Source organism: Hevea brasiliensis, chromosome 1, assembly GCF_030052815.1.
Source record: "Hevea brasiliensis isolate MT/VB/25A 57/8 chromosome 1, ASM3005281v1, whole genome shotgun sequence".
Taxonomy (NCBI): domain Eukaryota; kingdom Viridiplantae; phylum Streptophyta; class Magnoliopsida; order Malpighiales; family Euphorbiaceae; genus Hevea; species Hevea brasiliensis.
This window is the reverse complement of record NC_079493.1, coordinates 70,697,278-70,718,851: the sequence shown is the minus strand read 5'-3', so window position 1 is coordinate 70,718,851 and position 21,574 is coordinate 70,697,278.

The window sequence follows — 21,574 nt, the reverse complement described above, 5'->3', positions numbered from 1 at the left end:
AGAGAGATGGGTAATAACCTAGTCAAGCATCTATAGTGAGATATAAAACAATATTACAATCCATTTAGTGAGCATAAATCACAATATAATTCGATTCAAAGTCAATTCTAATATCCAATAATTTTTATGCTCATCACAATTCAAATCATAAATTTGCATTTTTCCATGAAAATTACCTTCACAATTCAACACATGTTCTATCACAATTTTCCAAAACACAATTTGTTCAATCCATAACAATGCTTAATACTTGTGGAAATACCATTTCACAAAGCTGAATTCATACATACTATAACAATTTTCAATAATCATTGAATTAAATCCAATGCTTGTTAAACATAATACATAAGAAAAATATGTCATTTAATCATATGAAATATTCAAAGTAAAATCAGTTAAAAACTAGTTTGGCACAAACCTCTGATAATTGTCTCCTGGTCTGGACTCAGTGTTTCCTTCCCTTTTCCTGAGTCTTTGGTAACTGAGAAACACAATTTGAAGTGTTTCAGTACTAAATTAAACTGTCTCTAACGATAATGTTCAATAAGTAATTCACTGAAGGCTATTATTTGCTCAATTACCTAATATACCGACCCTCGATGCGTTTAAGGTAAATTAGGTTTTGGTGTCCTTAATATGTCACATTCGATAGGGTTTTAGGGTTGGTACGTTTTACCAAACTCATTTCCTTGTTTAGTGCATTTTCTTGCAATTTGCTGGATTCCGGAATACTAGTTTGACCTAGCCGGACGACCTAGTTCCCTCAGTTTTCGGGTTTCGGTCAAAACATCAAACTTGTAGATCTATGTCTTATTGCACGCAGGGCAAAATTTCAGGTCAATCCGAGTTAATTAGACCAAGTTATGGTCATTATACTATTGCTGGTCAAATAGCATCAAATTAAGTCAATTTTAGGTCAATTTGGTCAACTTTGGTTCGGCCAGTTTTTGGACCCGAACTTGTGTAAGCTTTTTGACTTGCTTATGGTCATTTCTGGGCTATGTTATCTTCATAAGACTTGTAGGTATGGGTCTTAACTATTCATGGTTAAAATTTCAGATCAATTGGACCTGTTTTGAGTGAGTTATGGCCTAAACACTCACTGCTGCCCAATTGGCCATTTTTCAGGTCCTAATTGCACCTAATCCGAATTGGTCATTTTCTTAGGTCACCTTGCAAGCAGAATTTTGGTATGTTTTCTCAATGAAAGTTGGCACATTTTGTGCCTAGTTCCACTTCCAATTGGTCTCATACCAATTGAGGTTACACATTTAAACTTATTGGCGAAAATGTACACTGCCCTTGGTTACTTTGCTTAACACACATCAATTACACACATTTACCTTGCAATATGTTTACTTCCCTACCAAATCTGTTTTGGTACATTACCAAAACTACATCCCACTTTACATTATCATCACTTTGGGCAGATTACAATTATCTTCAATACACCAAATATAACTCTAATTCCCAAAGTCCAAACACAATTACACATACACATAACATTACTAGCTTTTACATACTCTTTACACAACAAGTTCATATACATATCCATCAATCCTTCTATGTCAATATTCTGCCAACACTTCCATGAATACATACATTTATTCAAGTGTCCCCAAGCTGCCGAAAATCTTCTTCAACACCAAATTGTCCTACAATTCATCAATTCCCATCCAAGTGCCAAAAATCACCATATAAATATGAAGTAATTCACTAGGTTATTAAATCATCATGATCAACACCATTTCTCATCAAATATATGCACAATTATTTCATCAACTACATGACTCCATGGCTGTCCAAAATGAACACAACAATAACTCTTCAAACTCAAAAATTTTCTTCACAAATCCAACACCCATAACATGCACACAAAACTTAACAAAGCTATCTTCAAAAATACTAACTTACCTTATGGTTCAAGCTTGTTAAACCTTGCTTAAACTTCTCAAATTTGGTATCAAACTCTTCCTTGTGATGAGTAGACAAACTTTCATGAAGCCACTTAAGGGATTGGAGTTGAAAATGGAGAGGTTAAGTGAGCTCATGCAAAACGCCCATGGAGTTTCCTCTCCCTTCAATTCGGCAATGTTGAGAGAACCTTGAGGAAGATGAAGTTCAGCTGGTTAGTGGACTTACATCAGCCCCTATTTAGTATTTAATTAATCCATTAATGGTCCACTAACTCCAAATAATCATATAATAATCTAATTGTTCACTAATCCCACATTAACCCATGATTTTAGCTATTTACTTTAGGTACCACTAAACTAATTTTTCATTTTATTTTCTAAGTGTAATATTATTTATTTTTAATGGACATTTAGGTCAAAAGACACTTCTGGATGTCAAATGACCATAATGCCCTTGTTCGGGTTGCATTCCCGATTTTTCGGTAACACCGCGTTTTGTCTGTTTTTCGATTTCTCACTTTTCTTTGTACTGATTATTTAATTTTTCTTTGGTCTTTCTAATGATATTTATTCTTATATAAGGGTCTATTTAAGTCCTAAAAATGTTTTCCAAGGTTCCCCGCAGTCCAGGGCTAGTCAACGGTCCACACCGTGACTTCCCGGTGTGGTCACCCATCGCTAGGTTTCCCGGCTCGCTTAACTTGATCACATTTCTTTGCTATTATTTTTCCTTTGTTTTTCTTATATTTTCTTTTCTTGTATTTCATTATTTTATGTCTCCTCACTCATATTGAAGTGTAGTTCTAGGCATCCTAGCTGTCTGGACAGCATTGGTCACCGGAACAGCAGAACGCACTACCGAACTTAGGGGTGTTACAAGAAATCTCAGCCTCTTCTCGCTGTCTCATTGTATAAATTCTGGTTAAAGCACTTCCTTGTCCTGACTGACCAACTGTGCCCTGACTGCCTGAAGTAGTGCCTCTACCTCTACCTCTTCCTCACCTTGGCCATTGTGAACCTCGAGGCGGGACTGCAGATAGATCCCTCGGCAGTAGTAGGAGCTGGACTATATCTCGGAGCACTAGTACAGTCTTTAGCTATATGGCCCTTGCCACCGCAGTTAAAGTAGGCTCTAGTGGCCCAGTAGCACTCCCCCCCATGAATCTTACCACAAGTCTCACAGGGGCGGGCTGAATGTGAACCCCTGCTCGACTGCTGACCAGACTTAGGGGGTCTCTGTCCGGAGAATCGGCCCCTACCAAATCTTCCACTTCGACCCCTGCTGGATCCGTTAAATTTCTTCTTTTTCCCAGAAGTCCCACTAGAACTCGGCTCTACAGACTTTTCCCCCTTGTCTTTCTCTGATTTCTCAGATTTCTCTGATTTTTCTTTCACTGGGGTTGCTTCTGATTTTATTCTTTGCAACTCAAGTGCTTGAGACATGAGCTCTGAGAAGTTGCTGTGTCGGAATCCCACAACTTCCATCCTTATGCTGGGCTTCAAACCCGTCTCAAATCTCTTGCACCTTGCCTTGCTAGTAGTAAGGAGACTCCCTGCATAGTGACTCAGGCGGGAGAACTCCCTCTCATACTCTGCCACCGATCGATTTCCTTGTTTTAGACTAAAAAATTCTTGTAGTTTATAGTCAACATATGCATCTGGGATGTATTTCTGTCTGAATTCTCTGATGAAGTCATCCCAGGTCAACACTGGTGGTTCAGCCAAGTTGTGGGGGATGGTCTTCCACCAATCATACACATCCCCTTGCAGTAGTGACACAGAGTACTCAAACTTCAGTTCATCTTGGCAATGTAGCTTCTTAAATACTCTGTCCATTTTTTCAAGCCATTGCTCTGCCTCTAAAGGGTCCACTGTACCCTTAAATTCTGTAGACCCATACTTCAGTAATTTATCATATTGTGCAGTGGAGCGGTGGTTGCGTTACAGTGTGCAGGGTGGAGCTTGAGCGGGCATACCCTCGACCATTTCTTTGAAACAACGACCATCTCTTGTGCGGTATGCGAAGCTGCGGCATTTGTGGGGTGGTCTTTCGACCCACTAACATTAGGTAAAGCTGGGGCTTCCCCTTATGCCTCAGCTTCAATAGACTGCTCAACTGAGCGATCCCCTTCTTCCATTTTAGGCTGAAGTTAGGGTATCTCCTGAATAAGTAACACATGGAGATTTCCCTCCGTTAGTTCATATTCATGATGTAATGCACTGTATGTAACAATTATGGACATTGAGCAGTTGTACTTAACAAAGAAAGACACAAATTTATATGTTAAAACATACTTCAAAAATTTGCTCTGATACCACTAAAACATGTCACACCTTACCCCTCTATAAGGCATAACATGATCCCGTAGAATACCTAATGAACTACCGAACTTCACCTACCGATAACTTATTAAGTACCCTACAAGGGATTTTAAAACAATTTTCTTATTTTTGATAAGTGGTGAGCATTTCTAATAAGTATTTTAAACATGTAATTAAGTTGAAAGCTAGTTGGAAATTTTAGCCCATTTTATTTTTCCGTAAAATTTATAAAAATTTTGACAGAGTTCCCTTTGTATTTTGAGAAAACAGTTCTTCAAATACCTGTAAAAAGCACTTCTAAAAATTTTATCAACAACTGCTTCAATTTCAAACTCAATCTCAAACAATTTCTCAACACATTTATCAACTTTCAATTTCAAATCCAGTATCCAATGATCATCAAAATACTAACAATCCATTTCATTCAAATTAAATAAAATAGTTCCATTCATATTTCATTAGAAACAAAACAATTTGAATAGATCATTACAAAATTTACATTAAGAGAATTTCAAACTACAATATATATTACAACTTCATACAAATTTTATACAACTGCTCAAGATCCATTTTTACATGTCCATACATTTATGTGCAATATATACATCAAAAGAAATATTTACAATTATGGTATAAATTATACACGAAGACTTTAGGCTGAATGATCCTCAATTTTTAGCAGCTCAGTCTGCTGCTCCTCTCGTCTCTGTATCTGCGACAGCAATAAAAGCTATCGCTGAGTACTAGGACTCAGTGCTGCACAACATACTAAAATAATCTTTATGCAAAAATAAAATCATATTTATTAAAAAATTTGACTAAACATGAGCATTAAACACAAAACATGAAATATGAGATTTTATTGCAAACCATGTTCATTTCGAAGAATCAAAACACATTTCATAAAACCCACAGTTAAATCATGCCATTCGAAACAAATAGAATCTCAATAGCCAGAGGCTAAAGAGAAATCACATCACCAGGCTAGCTAGCTCAAATATATGGATATCCATTCACATCCTCTTCTACTGGCACACCTCAACACTTCTCCAGAGAAGGAATCAAAATTCGAAACTAATTACCCCCACTAGTCGTGCTAGTGAGGTGTTCAAATATATGGTCATGACAGTGTGGTTTCAAAACTTATCTTAACAATTTGCTAAACATTATCATTTCAAATATACACAATAACTATCACAGTTTAAATCAAAACATCATAAATAGTGTCACAATTAACTTTCAACAATTCCAAAGTACATGTAAAATACATATTTCGTTCACTTTATCAATGAATTTTAAAGCATGGAGATGTTGTGCACAAACCTCAAGCGAGTCGTCCCTTAGCCTCGACTCGGTTCCTCGGGTTCCTTCCCGATATTCTTTTCAGCTGAAACATACAATTTTACAATGTTTCTGTACTAGAATTTAACACAAATCCAAAATAAATTTAGCTTCACATTTACCTAGTTCTAACTTGTTAAATTCGACGTTCTTGAAATTTTTGTGTTTCGGGTTACTATTCACTACACTATTCAAGTCAAATAGTTGACTTTCTAAGGCTTAATAGGTGTGGGAACCCCAACTTCACCCACATACCACATTTTTTGTCATTAAATTTGTTGGTTTTGGTCATTTTCTCAAAGCTTAAATCCTTTTGGGCAAATTGTCAAATTTTCAGTTTTGGTGCTCCAAGTTGTACTATTCCATTAGCCCTTTTACTGTTAGAATTTGGCAAAACTTCCTTCATAGAAAATGTTCCTTATTGTCTTAAGTTTATTATCATTTTTGGATCACCCCAATTGGAGTTTTGCAGCTCAAGTTATAGCCAAATACAATTACTGTTGACGTGCACTGTTCATGCTGCAATTTAGGTTCTGGCAGATTTTTGATCCAACTTCATTCAATAATTTGACCAAGTTAAGTCCATAATTTGGTCTAATTTCCTTCATACTAAATGTTCTACTATGTCTTAGGTTTCCATCGGTTCAAGAATCGCCTAAATCGGAGTTTTCTAGAGGGAGTTATAGCCATTGGAACTTTACTGTTCAAATGGAAATCTGTAGTTTTGCAGGTTTAGTAACTCAACTTTGCTCAATCATTTGATTAGGTTAATGGCATAATTTGGGTTGGTGTTCTTCATGAAAGTTTTAGATCAATATCTTATCTAATTACTGGTAAAATTTCAGGTCATTTTGACCTTCCTAGCTCTAGTTATGGCCAAATGAACAATTACTGTTCATTTGGTCAGTTTGTGCAGTGGCAGCCTGCTCTCATTTCACTTTGGTCAATTGGTTCACTAAGTTTTGGTCCGTTTTTGGCCATGGTTCCTTAATGAAAATTGTTCCATTTTACGTCTATTTTCATCCCCAATTGATGACATATCAATTGGACTTGTAAAATTTCCGTTTTGGTCCTTCAAAGTTGGTTTGGTCATGCTGCCAGCAGCATGACCATTTAACCTACGAATTTGACTTCCATTCTAACAATTCCCACACATCTCCTTTGGTCATTATTGACCATTTTTCAGTTCACAATTGGTCAAAGATATCATTTATGCATTTCTCCAAAATTTGGTTCACAAACTCTAACTCATTCATCTCATGCATTTAACTACATTTAATGGTTTTAATGCTAATCATTCAACTAAGTAAGGTTTCTAAACTCATTCAAAACCCTCAAGCCATACAAAATCATACTCCCTCCAAGCTGGATGAAATTTCAATAATATTCCTTCCCCCATATTTTCATTTCATTTAATTAATTCTAAGCTCATTTCAACCATCATATATGCATTTAATATGGAAAAATGACAAGTTAATAAACTAACCTCAACATAAACACCAATTCTTCAATTCCTTTCCTTCTTTCTTCTTTCTTTCTTGTTCTTAAGTTGAGATTGCAGGGTCTAGTGAGGTTTTTAGGGGAGTTATGTAAATTGGGTGGAGGAATTTAAGCTTAGATATAAGCTTAGATAAGAAAAATTTTCATGGGAGTTATGGAGGAAGATGGGGCGGCAAGATGGAAGGAAGAAGAAGTGGTTTTTACTTTTTTTTTTTCTTTTATTTTCTTTATTTATTTTAGTTATGGAAGACCACAAAATTTCCAATTAATTAATTAAATTAATTAGTTTAGTTATGGCATCATGCATGAGGTCATGCATGATGTCATCACCTTTTTACTTTTTGATTTTTTTTCCTTTTTTTTCTATTTTTCTATTAGGTCTTTAATTTAATTCTCGATTTCAAAATTTTCTTTTCTCCAATTTTATTTGACAGTTAGGTCAGGAGTCAGTTCTCGGGGTCAATTGACCAAATTGCCCCTCGCCGGTTCATCCCGGTTTGCAAATAATTCCCTATTTCTTTCGGTTCCCTGACCTAATTATTTGACTGACTTAACAGTTCTTTTTCATGATTTTCTCTTTTCCACTATGTCCATAAGGGTCCTAAGGACTGTAGCATCACTTTTTACGGTTCGAAATTTGAGTTTAAAATGACTTCGTAGTCATTCCCGGGGAGGTCACCTATCGCTGTGACTCTCGGCTCGTTTAACTTCTTATGTTTTGTTTTTCTAGTTTATAGTTAACTAATTGAACATTACTAATTATTTGTGTTTATGGCTTCTCTAATTGTCTTAAGTGTGGTTCTAATCCCCTTAATTATCCAGACCGACACCGGTCATCGAAACAGTGAAATCTACCAGGCTATGCAAACGGGGTGTTACAAGGTTGATGTAGATGTATGATTGAGTGGATCCTAGATCCACCAATGCATGCATAGATGTATTATAGAGGGAGAACGTACCCCTGATAACGTCTGGGACATCTTGCTCCTCCTGAGCTCTCATGGCATAGACTCTGGCAGGTGGTCTGCCCTCAGGCCTACCTGCTGGCTCTGATACAGGCCTCTGTAATGGTCCCACTGCCTCAGATTTTCCAGATTTCCTACCCCTTTGTGGTGTAGGAGCAGGTCTGTCTGCTTGTGTTGGAGCAGTTATAGCAGTTCTACGTGGACAATTCCTTCACTGATGCTCTGTCAACCCACACCTTAAGTAGGCACCAGTCACTCTCCAACACTCCCCCTTATGCTATTTCAGGCAATGCGGACATGCAAAAGATGCTGGGGCTGGTCCCCTGCACCCCGTCCCTGGAGAGCTGCCGACTGATGGTGTGGACTGACCTCTCCTAGGGGTGAATTGTGGCCTGGGCCCCTGAGACTAACCCTAACCTTGAGGTTGACCTAAACTCTGTGCAGGTGGACCTTTGAACTTCTTCCCAGGTGTAGGAGATGAACTAGACTAACCCGAGCCCATCTTCTGCTGTCTCTCCCTTCTAGTCTGCTCACTTATTCTAACTTTCTCAACTTTTAATGCAGCTTCCACTAACTTGGTGAAGTCTATGATTCCCAAGGCAGTAATCATGATCTTTATATTATCATTTAATCCCTCTTCAAATCTCTTACACCTTTCGGCTTCATTAGGGACTATCTCCCTTCCGTAGCGGCTCAGTCTAACAAATTCCTTTTTATACTCGGCCACTGTCAGCTGTCTCTGCCTCAGGTTAATGAACTCTCTTCTTCTCTCTTCCAAGTATACACTACCCACATATTTCTTCTTAAATTCTGAGAGGAAGAAGTCCCAAGTTATTACTTCTGGTTGCACTTCACTAGACACTGTTTCCCACCATTGGTATGCATCATCTTGCAACAGAGATACAACAGCTTCTACATTTTGTTCTGGAGTGCAGTGGAGTTGTTTTAAAACCCTTTCTATTCTGTTCAACCAATTTTTAGCTGCAACAGAATCATCTTCTCTCTTACTAAAGAAATCCACTGCTCCAAATTTTCTCAGTCTTTCCAGGTGTGATTTTTACTGTGGAGGTGGTGGTGGTGGTGGCATTACCCTAGCCATTTGTCTGAACAATTCGACCATTTGCTGAAACATGGCCTGTGGAGGTTGAACAGGCTCTGCAGGAGCTGGTGGAGCAGGTTCTCCCCTACCCCCAATCTCAGCTGCTGCAAGTAGAGCATGACAGTCCATTTCCTCCTCAACTACCCTCTGAGATGTGGGGTCCATATCCTAATCAAAATAATAAAGACAAACAGATCTGCATTAGTGTCACCTCGACTCTTACAAATGCAATGCATGGTATGGACTCAGTCTAGGCCCAGAAACGCCTAAACCGTGCTCTGATACCACTAAATGTGACACCCCTTACCCGTCTACAATGTAGCTGAGCAAGATATGCCACATAGTGTACTGGAACACCATTTTTTTTTTCAATCATTTTAATTATTTTTATCCTTCCTTATTTATTTCTTTCATAGTTATGAAATACAATTTGTGAAGTTTAATTCATTTAAATCATTTATCAAGAACATAAATTTATTTGAGGTTCCACAAATTTTATAGAAAATCTGGCAGAGTACCGGCTAAAAATGAAGAAAACAGTTCTTCAGAACCTGAGAAAAACACTTCCAAAATTCTCAATCAATCCCAAACTCCATTTCATCATAAAAATCTCAATATTTTTCAATAATATTTCCATTTCTCAATCATTCATTTCTTATGATATTCATATACAAGTCATACATAAATATTCAATTTTTTTTTTCATTCATAAACACAATTCTCACTATTTACAATAATACCAAAATATATTACATGAGTTTTAATTACACATGAGAAAGTAAAAGTTAATTACAAAATATCAAAATAAAACCTAGTGTCCTACCAATGCACTGATGACGGTGAGGTGACACAGACACTATGCAGAGCTGCAGGAGGTCTCACCCAGTCTGTCTTCTACTGGGCTCTCGGTCGGTCTCTCCAGAACCTACACATGACAAAATGCAATGCGCTAAGAAATAATGCTCAGTGGTGCCAATAATAAAATGAAAAGAAATAACAGAAAGTAAATATGCAGTGCATGTACTGATGTCTTATGCAGACAATTTTCGATCATTATTGGTAATCTTAACTATTTTGTATTTGTTATATTCATAATTTTATTAAATTTATCCACTTTATTTCTAGTTGCCCAAGTAACATATACTGGATGACTGGACTGGATAAACGGATAAACTGGCACTAGGTATCAAGTACCTCGGGACGTCACACCATCGGTCACATATGTATCTCCCGGTGTGCAACAAAACAGCTAATAAGCTGTAATATCATTAGGCACAGGGCCAAGTATCGACATAATGACAGAATGGCTAAAAGCCATGAAATCACATAATGGCATAATGCCATGTGCAGTACTGCTAACTGTACCCTATTGGCATGCCAACCTATCCAAACCAATCTTGCTAGGTGTACTAGGGCATGTTACACTTTTAATTTTTTTTTAATTCTTGAAATTTAAGTTTAGGTGTTACTATTCATTTCATTAGTCAACTAAAATGTTGTCTTTTACATAGACAATAGGTACATTGGTTCTAATACTCTCAACATACCACATTTTTCATTCTAAAATTGTTGGTATTGGTTTCCAATACCATTTCTAAGCTTAATGTTAGTTATTCAAAATTTTCAGATTTCAAGCCTTATATTTACTATTCCATTAGTCATTTATACAGTAGGAATTTGGCAAAATTGTCTTCATGAAAGTTTTTCCTTATTTTGTCTAGTTACATCTCCTTTTTTGAATCACTCCATTTGGAGTTTTGTAGCTTAAGTTATGGCCTAAAAACCATAACTGGCCGGATTAGACAGAATCCAAAATTCTGGGCAAAACTGGTTCTACTAGATTTCGTAACCTAAGTTTGATTGGCAATTTGACTAGGTTATGATCAGAATTTGGATTTTTATTCTTCATGAAAGTTGTAGGTCTATGTCGCAGCTTTCTTCTGGTAAAATTTCAGGTCAATTGGACCTTTCTACACTAAGTTATGACTAAATGAATAAGTACTATTCATTTAGTCATTTTGCCCAGGCAGAATGCAAGTCACTCAGATTAGAGTAATTTTTAGGTCAACTTGATTTGGTTTTCTGGGCAAGGTTTCTTCACCAAAATTGTGCCATTATATGTCTAGTTTCATGTCCAATTATCCTTGCACCAATTGAACCTCTACAACTCTAGTTATTACTGCCCAAACCTACTGGACTCATGGTAAGTCCTGCAGGTCAGCCAAGGCAGCAAAACTAACTTCGATTCCTACTTCACAAACCACTTCATTTCTCATTCACACATAACCAAATTGTCACTAATTGACCATTAAAACTGAATTTCACCATTGCATGATCAAAGTCTCTATTTCATGCTCAAACCCTAACTCCAATTTCCACTTCATGGCATACACACACCAAACTCATACCAAATCACTTTATCCATCATCTATACTCATCAATAACATATTTAAGCCACATAATTTCATCAAAAACCAACAATTCTTAAAATTTCTCATGGATATCAAATTTAGAGATTTCATTTACTTAAGTTTTTCTTTTAATTTCACGCAATTTCTACTTGATTTAGCATGCTTACAAGATTAAAGAAAGAAAAGAAATTGTTTAGTGCACTAACCTTGAATTGGATACTCTTTGGGCTTGTTACAACTTCAATTTTTCTTTAAATTTATGCTACCTAAAGCTTCCTCAAGGTGCTAGGTTAATTTTTTGTGAAGAAGGCTAGGGTTTTTATGGTAGAATTGTATGGGATATAAGCTTTGAGAAAGCTTTAATGGTGGAAAAGGTTTAGGGAAGGGTCTCGGCTGGCTGAAATAAGGGAGGAAGACAACTGATTTTTTTCAAATTTTATCTCCTTTTAATTGTTTTAATGTGTGCTTGTTGAATTCTAATTGGCCCCTAAATTTTATTGCATCATGCTTGCATATGCATGATGTCATAATTGGGTATTTGATTCTATTTTCTTTTTCTTTCTTTTCTACTCAATTTCAATTTAATTTTTAGCTATATTTATTTATATTTTATGTCATAACAATTATTTACTTAACTAGACAAGTTGGCCAAAAATCATCTCTCAAGAGAAATGACCAAAATGCCCTTCGTTTGGCTTAACAGACTAAAATTGTCTGCACTAATTGATAAATTTTTCTAAGCATTTTTTTGGCATTCTAATGCCATAGGAACTTCAATGACCCTTCTCTGGAGTCCCAAAAATTATTTTATGAATTTTCCCCTGGGTCTAGGGCTCCTAGTTACGAGAACCGCAACTTCCCACTAGGTTACCCATCACTAGGGTACCGGCCTATTTAACTTAGTTGTATTTTATTTCTAATATTTTTCCTAGATTTTTCTTATTAATATTTGAGTTAATTATGGTTCCTCACTTTAGTTTAAATATTTTTCCGGACGTTCTAACTGTCCGGACACACACTGGTCACCAGAACAGTAAAATGTGCAGAGTTGCTACAGTGAGGGTGTTACAGAACCAGTGCCCTAGCGATGGGTAACCCAGTGGGAAGTTGGAATTCTCACAACTAGGAGCTCTAGACCCGAGGGAAAATTCATAAAATAATTTTTAAGACTCCAGAGAAGGGTCATTGAGGTTCCTATGGCATTAGAATGCCGAGAAAATACTTAGAAAAAATTTTCAATCGGTATAGACAATTTTGGTTTGTTAAGCCAAACAAAGTGCATTTTGGTCATTTCGTCTTCAAAGATGATTTTTGGCAGACTTGTCCAGTTGAGTAAGTAATTATTATGGCATAAATTATGAATAAATATTGCTACAAATTAAATTGAAATTGATTAGAAAAGAAAAGAAAAAGAAAATGAATTAAATAGGAAATTATGACATCACATGATGTCATTAGCGTGCCTCCACCCAATCACATGGTGACACATGGCTATAACTCACTTAAAATGAGTTAAATGGGCAGAAATGAAAGATAAAAAAATCAGATTTCTTTTTCCTTTCTTCTTCCATCCGAAGCCCTCCCTTCTCCCTTCCACCATTAAAGCTTCACCAAGCTTGAGTTCACCACCCAAATCACCCCAAAACCCTAGCTTCCCTTCACAAATATTTACCCTTACACCTAGAGCAAGTCTTGGGCAGCAAAAAGAAAGAGAAAAAGTGGAGTTCTCAAGCATTGGGAAATAGCAAAATCAAGGTTAGTGACCAATCTCCTCCCTTTCTTGTTTAATTCATGTTTAATGCCATGAGATAAGTGGAAATTGTAAGAAAAAAAAAATAAATTTATGTATATTCATCCCTACAATTTTGGAAGCTTATGGATGGTTAGGTTTTGATGAATTTTCTTGAAGGAAAGGGTTTATGAGCTGCCCTTGACATGAGATGAGTGATTGAACATTTAAGTGCAAGTGTAAGGCAAGTGTAATGCATAAATGGAACTTAAAAACTTGGACATTTGAACAATATTAGGGTTTGCTCATGTAATGGTTCATTAACCTTGTAATGTTCAATTAGTGACCATTTGAATGTGTATGATGAGGAAATGAAGTGAGTTGACTCTTGGCATTTGAGTGTGGGTGAGCTGCCTTGGCTAACCTGCAGGACTGAGCATGAGTCCAATAGGTTTGTGCAGTTATAAATGGAGTTGTAGAGGTTTAATTGGTACAAGGCTAATTGTACATGAAACTAGACACATAATGGCACAACTTTGGTATAGAAACCTTGCCCAGAAAACCAAATCAAGTTAACCTAAAAATTGCCCTAATCTGGGTGACTTGCATTCTGCCTGGGCAAAATGACTAAATGAACAGTATTTATTCATTTGGTCATAACTTAGTGTAAAAAGGTCCAATTGACCTGAAATTTGACCAGAAGAAAGCTGAGACATAGACCTACAACTTTCATGAGAACATGAATCCAAATTCTGATCATAACCTAGTCAAATTGCCAACCAAACATAGATTACCAAATCTGGTAGAACCAGTTTTACCCAGAATTTTAGATTCTGTCCAATCCGGCCAATTATGGTGTTTAGGCCATAACTTGAGCTACAAAACTCCAAATGGAGTTATTCAAAAAAGGAAATGTAACTAGACAAAATAAGGAACAACTTTCATGAAGACAATTTTTCCAAATTCCTACTGTATAAATGACCAATAGAACAGAAAATATGAGGCTAGAAATCTGAAAATTTTGAATAACTAACACTAAGCTTAGAAATGGTATTGGCAATCAATACCAACAATTTTAGAATGCAAAATGTGGTATGTTGGGAGTATTAGAACCAATGTACCTATTGTCTATGCAAAAGTCAATATTTTAGTTGACTAATAAAATGAATAGTAACACCTAAACTTAAATTTTAAGAATTGTACAATTTAAATGTATAAGATGCCCTAGTACACCTAGCAAGATTGGTTTGGATAGGTTGGCATGACAATAGGGTTCAATTAGCAGTACTGCACATGGTATTATGCCATTCTGTGATTTTATGGCTTTTAGCCATTCTGACATTGTGTTGATACTTGGCCTTGTGCCTAATGTTATTACAGCTTATTAGCTGTTCTGTTGCACACCGAGAGATGCATATGTGACCGATGGTGTGACGGCCCGAGGTATTAAATACCTAGTGCCAATTTACTAATTTATCCAATCTAGTCATCCAGTATAGGTTAGTTGGGCAACCAAAAATGAAAGTGAATAAATTTAATGAAATTATGAATATAATAAGTACAAAATAAATAAGATTACTAATAATGATCGAAAAATTGTCTGCATAAGACATCAGGACATGCACTCTATATTTATTTTTTGTTATTTCTTTTTATTTTACTATTGGCACCACTAAGAATTATTGCTTAGCGTGTTGCTTTTTGACATGCGTAGGTTCTGGAGAGACCAACCGAGAGCCCAGTAGACCACATACTAGGTGAGATCTTCTACAGCTCTGCAGAGTATCCGTGTCACCTCACCCTCATCAGTGCATTGGTAGGACACTAGGTTTTATTTTGATATTTTGTAATTAACTTTTATTTTCTCATGTGTAATTAAGACTTATGTAATGTATTTTAGTATTGATGTAAATTACAAAAATTGTATTTATGAATAAACAAGTGAATATTTATTTATGACTTTTATATGAATTTCATATGAAATGAATGAATGAGAATGGGAGTACATATGAGAAATATTGAGATTTTGTTGATGAAATGGAGTTTGGGATTGATTGAAAATTTTGGAAGTGTTTTTCACAAGTTCCAAAGAACTGTTTTATCCATTTTTAGCTAGCACTCTACCGGATTTTCTATAAAATTTACGGAACCTCAAATAAATTATGATTTCAATAAATGACTTAAATGAATGATATTTCATGAATTATACTTCATAACTATGAAAGAAATAAATTAGGAAGAATAAAAATAGTTGAATTAAAATAAGGTGTTTCGGTACACTGTGTGACATATCTTATTCAGCTATACAGTAGACGTGTAAGGGGTGTCACATCAACAGTATGTCATCCACATATAAGACAAGGAAAGTGATAGCACTGTCACTAACCTTCTTATATACACATGGCTCATCCTCATTTTTTATAAAACCAAATGACTTAATGTCTTCATCAAAACGGATGTTCCAACTCCTCGAAGCTTGTTTCAACCCATAAATGGATCACTTTAGCTTGCATACCTTGGAACCATCTTGGGATTCAAAACCCCTAGATTGTTCCATGAAAATATTTTCTTCAATGTATCCATTGAGAAAAGCTGTTTTGACATCCATATGCCAAATCTCATAATCATAGTATGCAGTTATTGCTAATAGAATCCTAATTGATTTAAGCATGGCAACAGGCGAGAAAGTCTCCTCATAGTCGATTCCTTGCCTTTGGTGAAACCCTTTCAATACTAGCCTTGCCTTATAGGTCTCTACCTTTCCATCAGAACTAATTTTCTTCTTGAAAACCCATTTGTTCCCTATAGGTACAATACCTTCAGGTGGGTCAACAAGATCCCAAACTTGATTCTTATACATGGAATCAATTTCGGATTTCATAGCATCAATCCATTTTAAAGAGTTTATATCTGATATAGCTTCTTCATAGGTAAGTGGATCATCTCCATGATATACTTCTTCATGAGTAGACAACTCTTGCTCTTCTTCATGAAGGAAACCATATCTCAATTGTGGGTGAGATACCCTTGCTGTTCTATGAGGAATATCTGTAGATATTTCATCAATGGGTGTCAGTTGACTAGATGGATCTATATCCATCTGATATATTGGTTGGTCAGAATTCTCTAATTCTAACTCTATTTGCCTTCCTTTGCCTCCTTCTTGAACAAACAGTTGTTCAAGAAATGTGGCATCTCTACTTACCACAATCTTTTGTGAAGTAGGGAAATAAAAATAATATCCAAAACTATCTTTTGGGTATCCAACAAATTGACCCTTTTCTAATCTGGTTTCCAATTTATCAGTGTTCAACCTTTTGATATAAGCTGGACAACCCCAAATCTTAACATGCTTAAGACTTGATTTTCTTCCATGCCATATCTCATCTGATTTTGATGGAATCCTATTCAAAATATACAAAGCTGATTCTAATGCAAATCCCTAAAAAGAGATTGGCATATCAGTATAGCTCATCATACTACGTACCATATCCAATAAGGTACGATTTCTCCTTTCAGATACACTATTCAACTATGGTGTTCCTGAAGGAGTCAGCTAGGAAACAATACCATGCTCTCTCAAGTATTCATCAAATTCAGTACTCAAATATTCACCTCCACGACCTGATCGAAGAGCTTTAATACTCTTTCCTGTTTGATTTTCTATTTCAGATTTAAATTCTTTAAACTTTTCAAAGGATTCATGTTTGTATTTCATCAAATACAAATACTCAAACTGTGACACCCCTTACTCGTCTACAGTGTAGCTGAGCAAGTTATGCCACTCAGTGTGCCGAAGCACCAATTTATGTTTCTATTTACAATTTATCCCTTTTTAATTCATTTATTTACAATTTTAATAAATCTAAATTTTTTAGCAAATTTTATAGGAAATCCGGCAGAGTGCCGGCTGTAAATTTGAAAAACAGTTCTTCTGAACTTGTTTGAAAACACTTCCAATATAATTTTCAAATCCAAACTCCATTATACACATTTCAAGTCAATCTCAAAATCTCAATCTCAAATCACAATACTATTTTTAAAGCTTTTCTGTTCACTTCATTACTTGAAGCATATTCATAAATATTTCTCAACATTTCATTTATCAACATACATTATGCAGAAAATTTCAATAATATGAAATTTCATATATTTACATTAATACATAATTACAAGAGTTTCAAACCAATACAAAATGCCAAAATACAAAATGCTCCCAAAATCCTATGTCCTACCATATGCACTGCAGGTGTGAGGTGGCTTGGGACTCCGGATGCAAATCTGAAGGCTCACCGGGTCTGATGTCTGCTGGGCTCACCAGCTAGGTCTTCAGTACCTGCGCGTGGCAAAAGCAATGTGCTAAGCAATTCTGCTTAGTGGTGACAAAATAAAATAAAATAAAATAAAATAAAACGAATATGCAGAATGTGAGTTTACATTTTTTGGTAGACTTAATTTCTTATATTATTTACAGTATTATTCAATTAAAATTTAGTAAGATTTATTATCATTGCTCGAGTAACCCATACTAGTCAATCGGATCGATAAACGGTAACCGGGCGGTGGGTACTAAGTACCTCGACCATCACACCATCGGTCACATTGTGTCTCTCGGCAAATGTAATGCCTAATAAGTCAATAATTGTCAGGGTTAAAACCCAAGTATATCAAGTCAAATAACATAGCCAAAGGCTATTATGTCACAGAATGGCATGGGAAGCCATGAAACACATAATGGCATGAAGCCATATGCAATACTGCTAACAAAGCCCTATTGGCATGCCAATCTATCCAAACCAATCCTGTTAGGTACACTACGGCATTTTACACTTTTAAGTTTCACAATTTTTGGAATTTAAGTTTTAGTGTTCCTATTCCATTCATTGATAAAAATAAAATGTTGACTTTTGCATAGGCAATAGGTACATTGGTTCTAATATCATCAACATACCACATTTTGCATTCAAAATTTGTTAGTATTGGTTGCCAATACCATTTCTAAGCTTAATGTTAGTTGGGCAAAATTTTTAGTTTTTATGCTTTGTCTTTACTGTTCCATTGGTCAATTTTGTAGTGGGAATTTGGCAAACTGATCAACATGAAAGTTGTTCCTTATTTTGTCTAGTTGCATTTCCTTTTTTGAATCACTCACTTGGAGTTTTGTAACTCAAGTTATGGTCCAAAAACCACAACTAGCCGGATTGAAATTTTGTCCTGAATTTCTAGACTGACCATATCTACAGTGTAATTAACAGTGACTGCAACTCACCTTTTGAATATGTTCTGGTCATAATTTGGGTTAGGTTTCTTCATGAAAGTTGTTGGTCTATATCTCAGATTGTTGCTGGTAAAATTTTAGGTCAATTGGACCTTTCTACTCTGATTTATGACCAAATGACTAAATACTGTTCATTTGGTCATTTTGCCCAGGCAGACAGCAGGTCACCCGGATTAGGGTAAGCTTTTGGTCCACTTGGTTTGGTTTTATGGGCATAGTTTCTTCACCAAAGTTGTGCCATTATGTGTCTAGTTTCATGTATAATTTTCCTTGCACTAATTGAACCTCTACAATTCAAGTTATGGCTGCACAAACCTGCTGGACTCATGTCCACCTCGCAGTCACCTAGGGCAGCCACACCAAACCCAAATCCCATCACTCAACACACTTCATTTTTGGTTTAAACAGAACTAAATGGTCACTAATTGACCATTAATACCTATTTTCATCACCACAAGGTCAAAGTCCCATTTCTCCACCCCAAACCCTAACTCATACATTACCATTCATGCATTTTCATTGCATTTCTTCAATCCACTTACAAGATGCACATTAAGGGCAGCCATAATAACCTTTTAACTTTATTAAACTCATCACAAACAAACCGTAACCATGGCTACTAAAAATTTCTGGTTTACATACAAATGGTACTGCATCAATTTCCTTATCATTTGCACTCATTCATAAGTATTAAACATGAATTTAAAGTGAAATTTAAGTTTAAGTCACTAACCTCTTAGGGAGCTAATCCAAAGCTTGTAAGAACTCTTTCTTTTTAATTCTTTTTGCTATCAAAAGCTTCACCAAGATGAAAGAGCAAGTTTTTGTGTTGACAATTACGGTTTTTGGTGGAAGAAAGCTAGGAAAAATCAAGTTTGAAAGCTTGTTCATTTTCAGCTCATTTAGTCTCTTTTATATAAAGTTATGCCATGTGTCAAGACAAGATTGGTTGGGAGATTTTTAATGACATCATTATGATGTCATAAGTCCATTTTCCTTCATTTACTCTTCATTTCTTATCTATTTAATTGCAATTAAATTTTTAACAACATTTATTCATATTTTATATTATATAAATTATTTATTTAACTGGACAAGTTGGCCAAAAATCATCTTTGAAGACGAATTGACCAAAATGCCCTCTGTTTAGCTTAACGGGCCAAAATTGTCTGTACCGATTGAAAAATTTTTCTAAGTATATTCTTGGCATTCTAATGCCATAAGAACCTCAATGACCTTGCTCTGGAGTCTCAATAATTATTTTATAATTTTTCTCCTGGGTCTAGGGCTCCTAGTTGCGAGAACCGCAACTTCTCACTAGGTTACCCATCGCTAGGGCACTGGCTCATTTAACTTGGTTGTATTTTATTTCTAAAATTTTTTCTAAATTTTTCTTATGGTTCCCCACTTTAGTTTAAATATTTTTCCTAACGTTCTAGCTGTCCGGACTGAATTTGGTCGCCGGAATAGTAGACTGTATGGACTAGCTAAAGTGAGGATGTTACAACTATTTCCCTCTAATAAAAATTTCGTCCTCGAAATTTACCTGATGCAAATAGTTGAGGAAACAGTTGCCTCATCATCTCTTCACTTTCCCAAGCTAGGATCTGTATAGGTTCTTCTGTATATGTCAAGTCCAGTTGTATTTCAATCTCTTCCATGGAAATGACATGTGAAGGGTCTGAGCGATATCTTCTCAGCATAGAAACATGAAATACATTATGAATTTTATCCAGTTCTGGTGGTAAAGCTAGCCGATAGGCCACTGGTCCCACACGTTCAATGACTTCATATGGGCCAATGAACCTAGGGCTTAATTTACCCTTCCTTCCAAGCCTCAGTATTTCTTCCACGGTGAGACTTTGAGAAACACTTTATCGCCAACTGCATACTCTATCACTTTTCTCTTCTCGTCAGCATATGATTTCTGTTTATCTGAGGCAACCTTCAAATTAGCTTTGATTATCTTCACTTTTTCCTCAGTCTGTTTCACCAGGTCTGGTCCTACCAGCTTATCTTCACCCAATTCAGTCCAACACATTGGGGTTTTACATTTCCTCCCATACAGTGCTTCATACGAAGCCATTTGAATGTTAGCTTGGTAGCTATTGTTATATGCGAATTCTGCCAGTGGGAGGTATCTATCCCAGCTCCCCTCAAACTCAATGACACAACTCCACAGCATATCCTCCAGGATCTATCACATAATTCACATTGTTACTATCATTTCAATTTATTAATTACAAAAATCCAATTAGTTCTTAAGTTTACTCGATTACTGCTCGACCGGCCCATCCGTCTGGGGATGAAAAGTCGTGCTAAAACGGAGTTGTGTGCCCAAGGCTTCTTGCAACTTTTTCCAAAATCTCAATGCAAACCTTGGGTCTCGGTCAGATATGATGGAAAGTGGGATTCCATGCAATCTAACTATCTCACTAATATACAATTCTGCTAGCTTCTCTAGTGAGTAGTCAGTCCTAACTAACAGAAAATGTGCTGACTTCATCAATCTATCCACTATCACCCACACTGCATCATGCTTCCTTTGGGTGAGAGGTAGACCACTAACAAAATCCATAGTGACCCGGTCCCATTTCCATTCAAGTATGCTTATAGGTTATAGCAATCCTGATGGAACTTGATGTTCTGCTTTAACTTGCTGACATGTCAAACACTTAGTCACATAGTCAGCTATATCCTTCTTCATACCAGGCCACTAATAATGAGGCTTCAAATCATTATACATTTTCATGCTTCCTGGATGCATAGCATAAACACTAGTGTGTGCTTCATTCAGAATACTAGTCTTTAGTTCCGCATGATTTGGTACACACACTCTTCCTCTGTAGTACAGACACCCATATACTTTCACCTCATATTCAGTTTCCTTTCCCTCAAGAATTTTACCCACAATGGCCATTAGTTTTAAATCTGCCCTTTGCCCATCTTCTATCTGCTGTAGCAGGGTTGGCCTCACTTGCAACTCAGCCAAAATAGCTCTATCTTGAGCTAA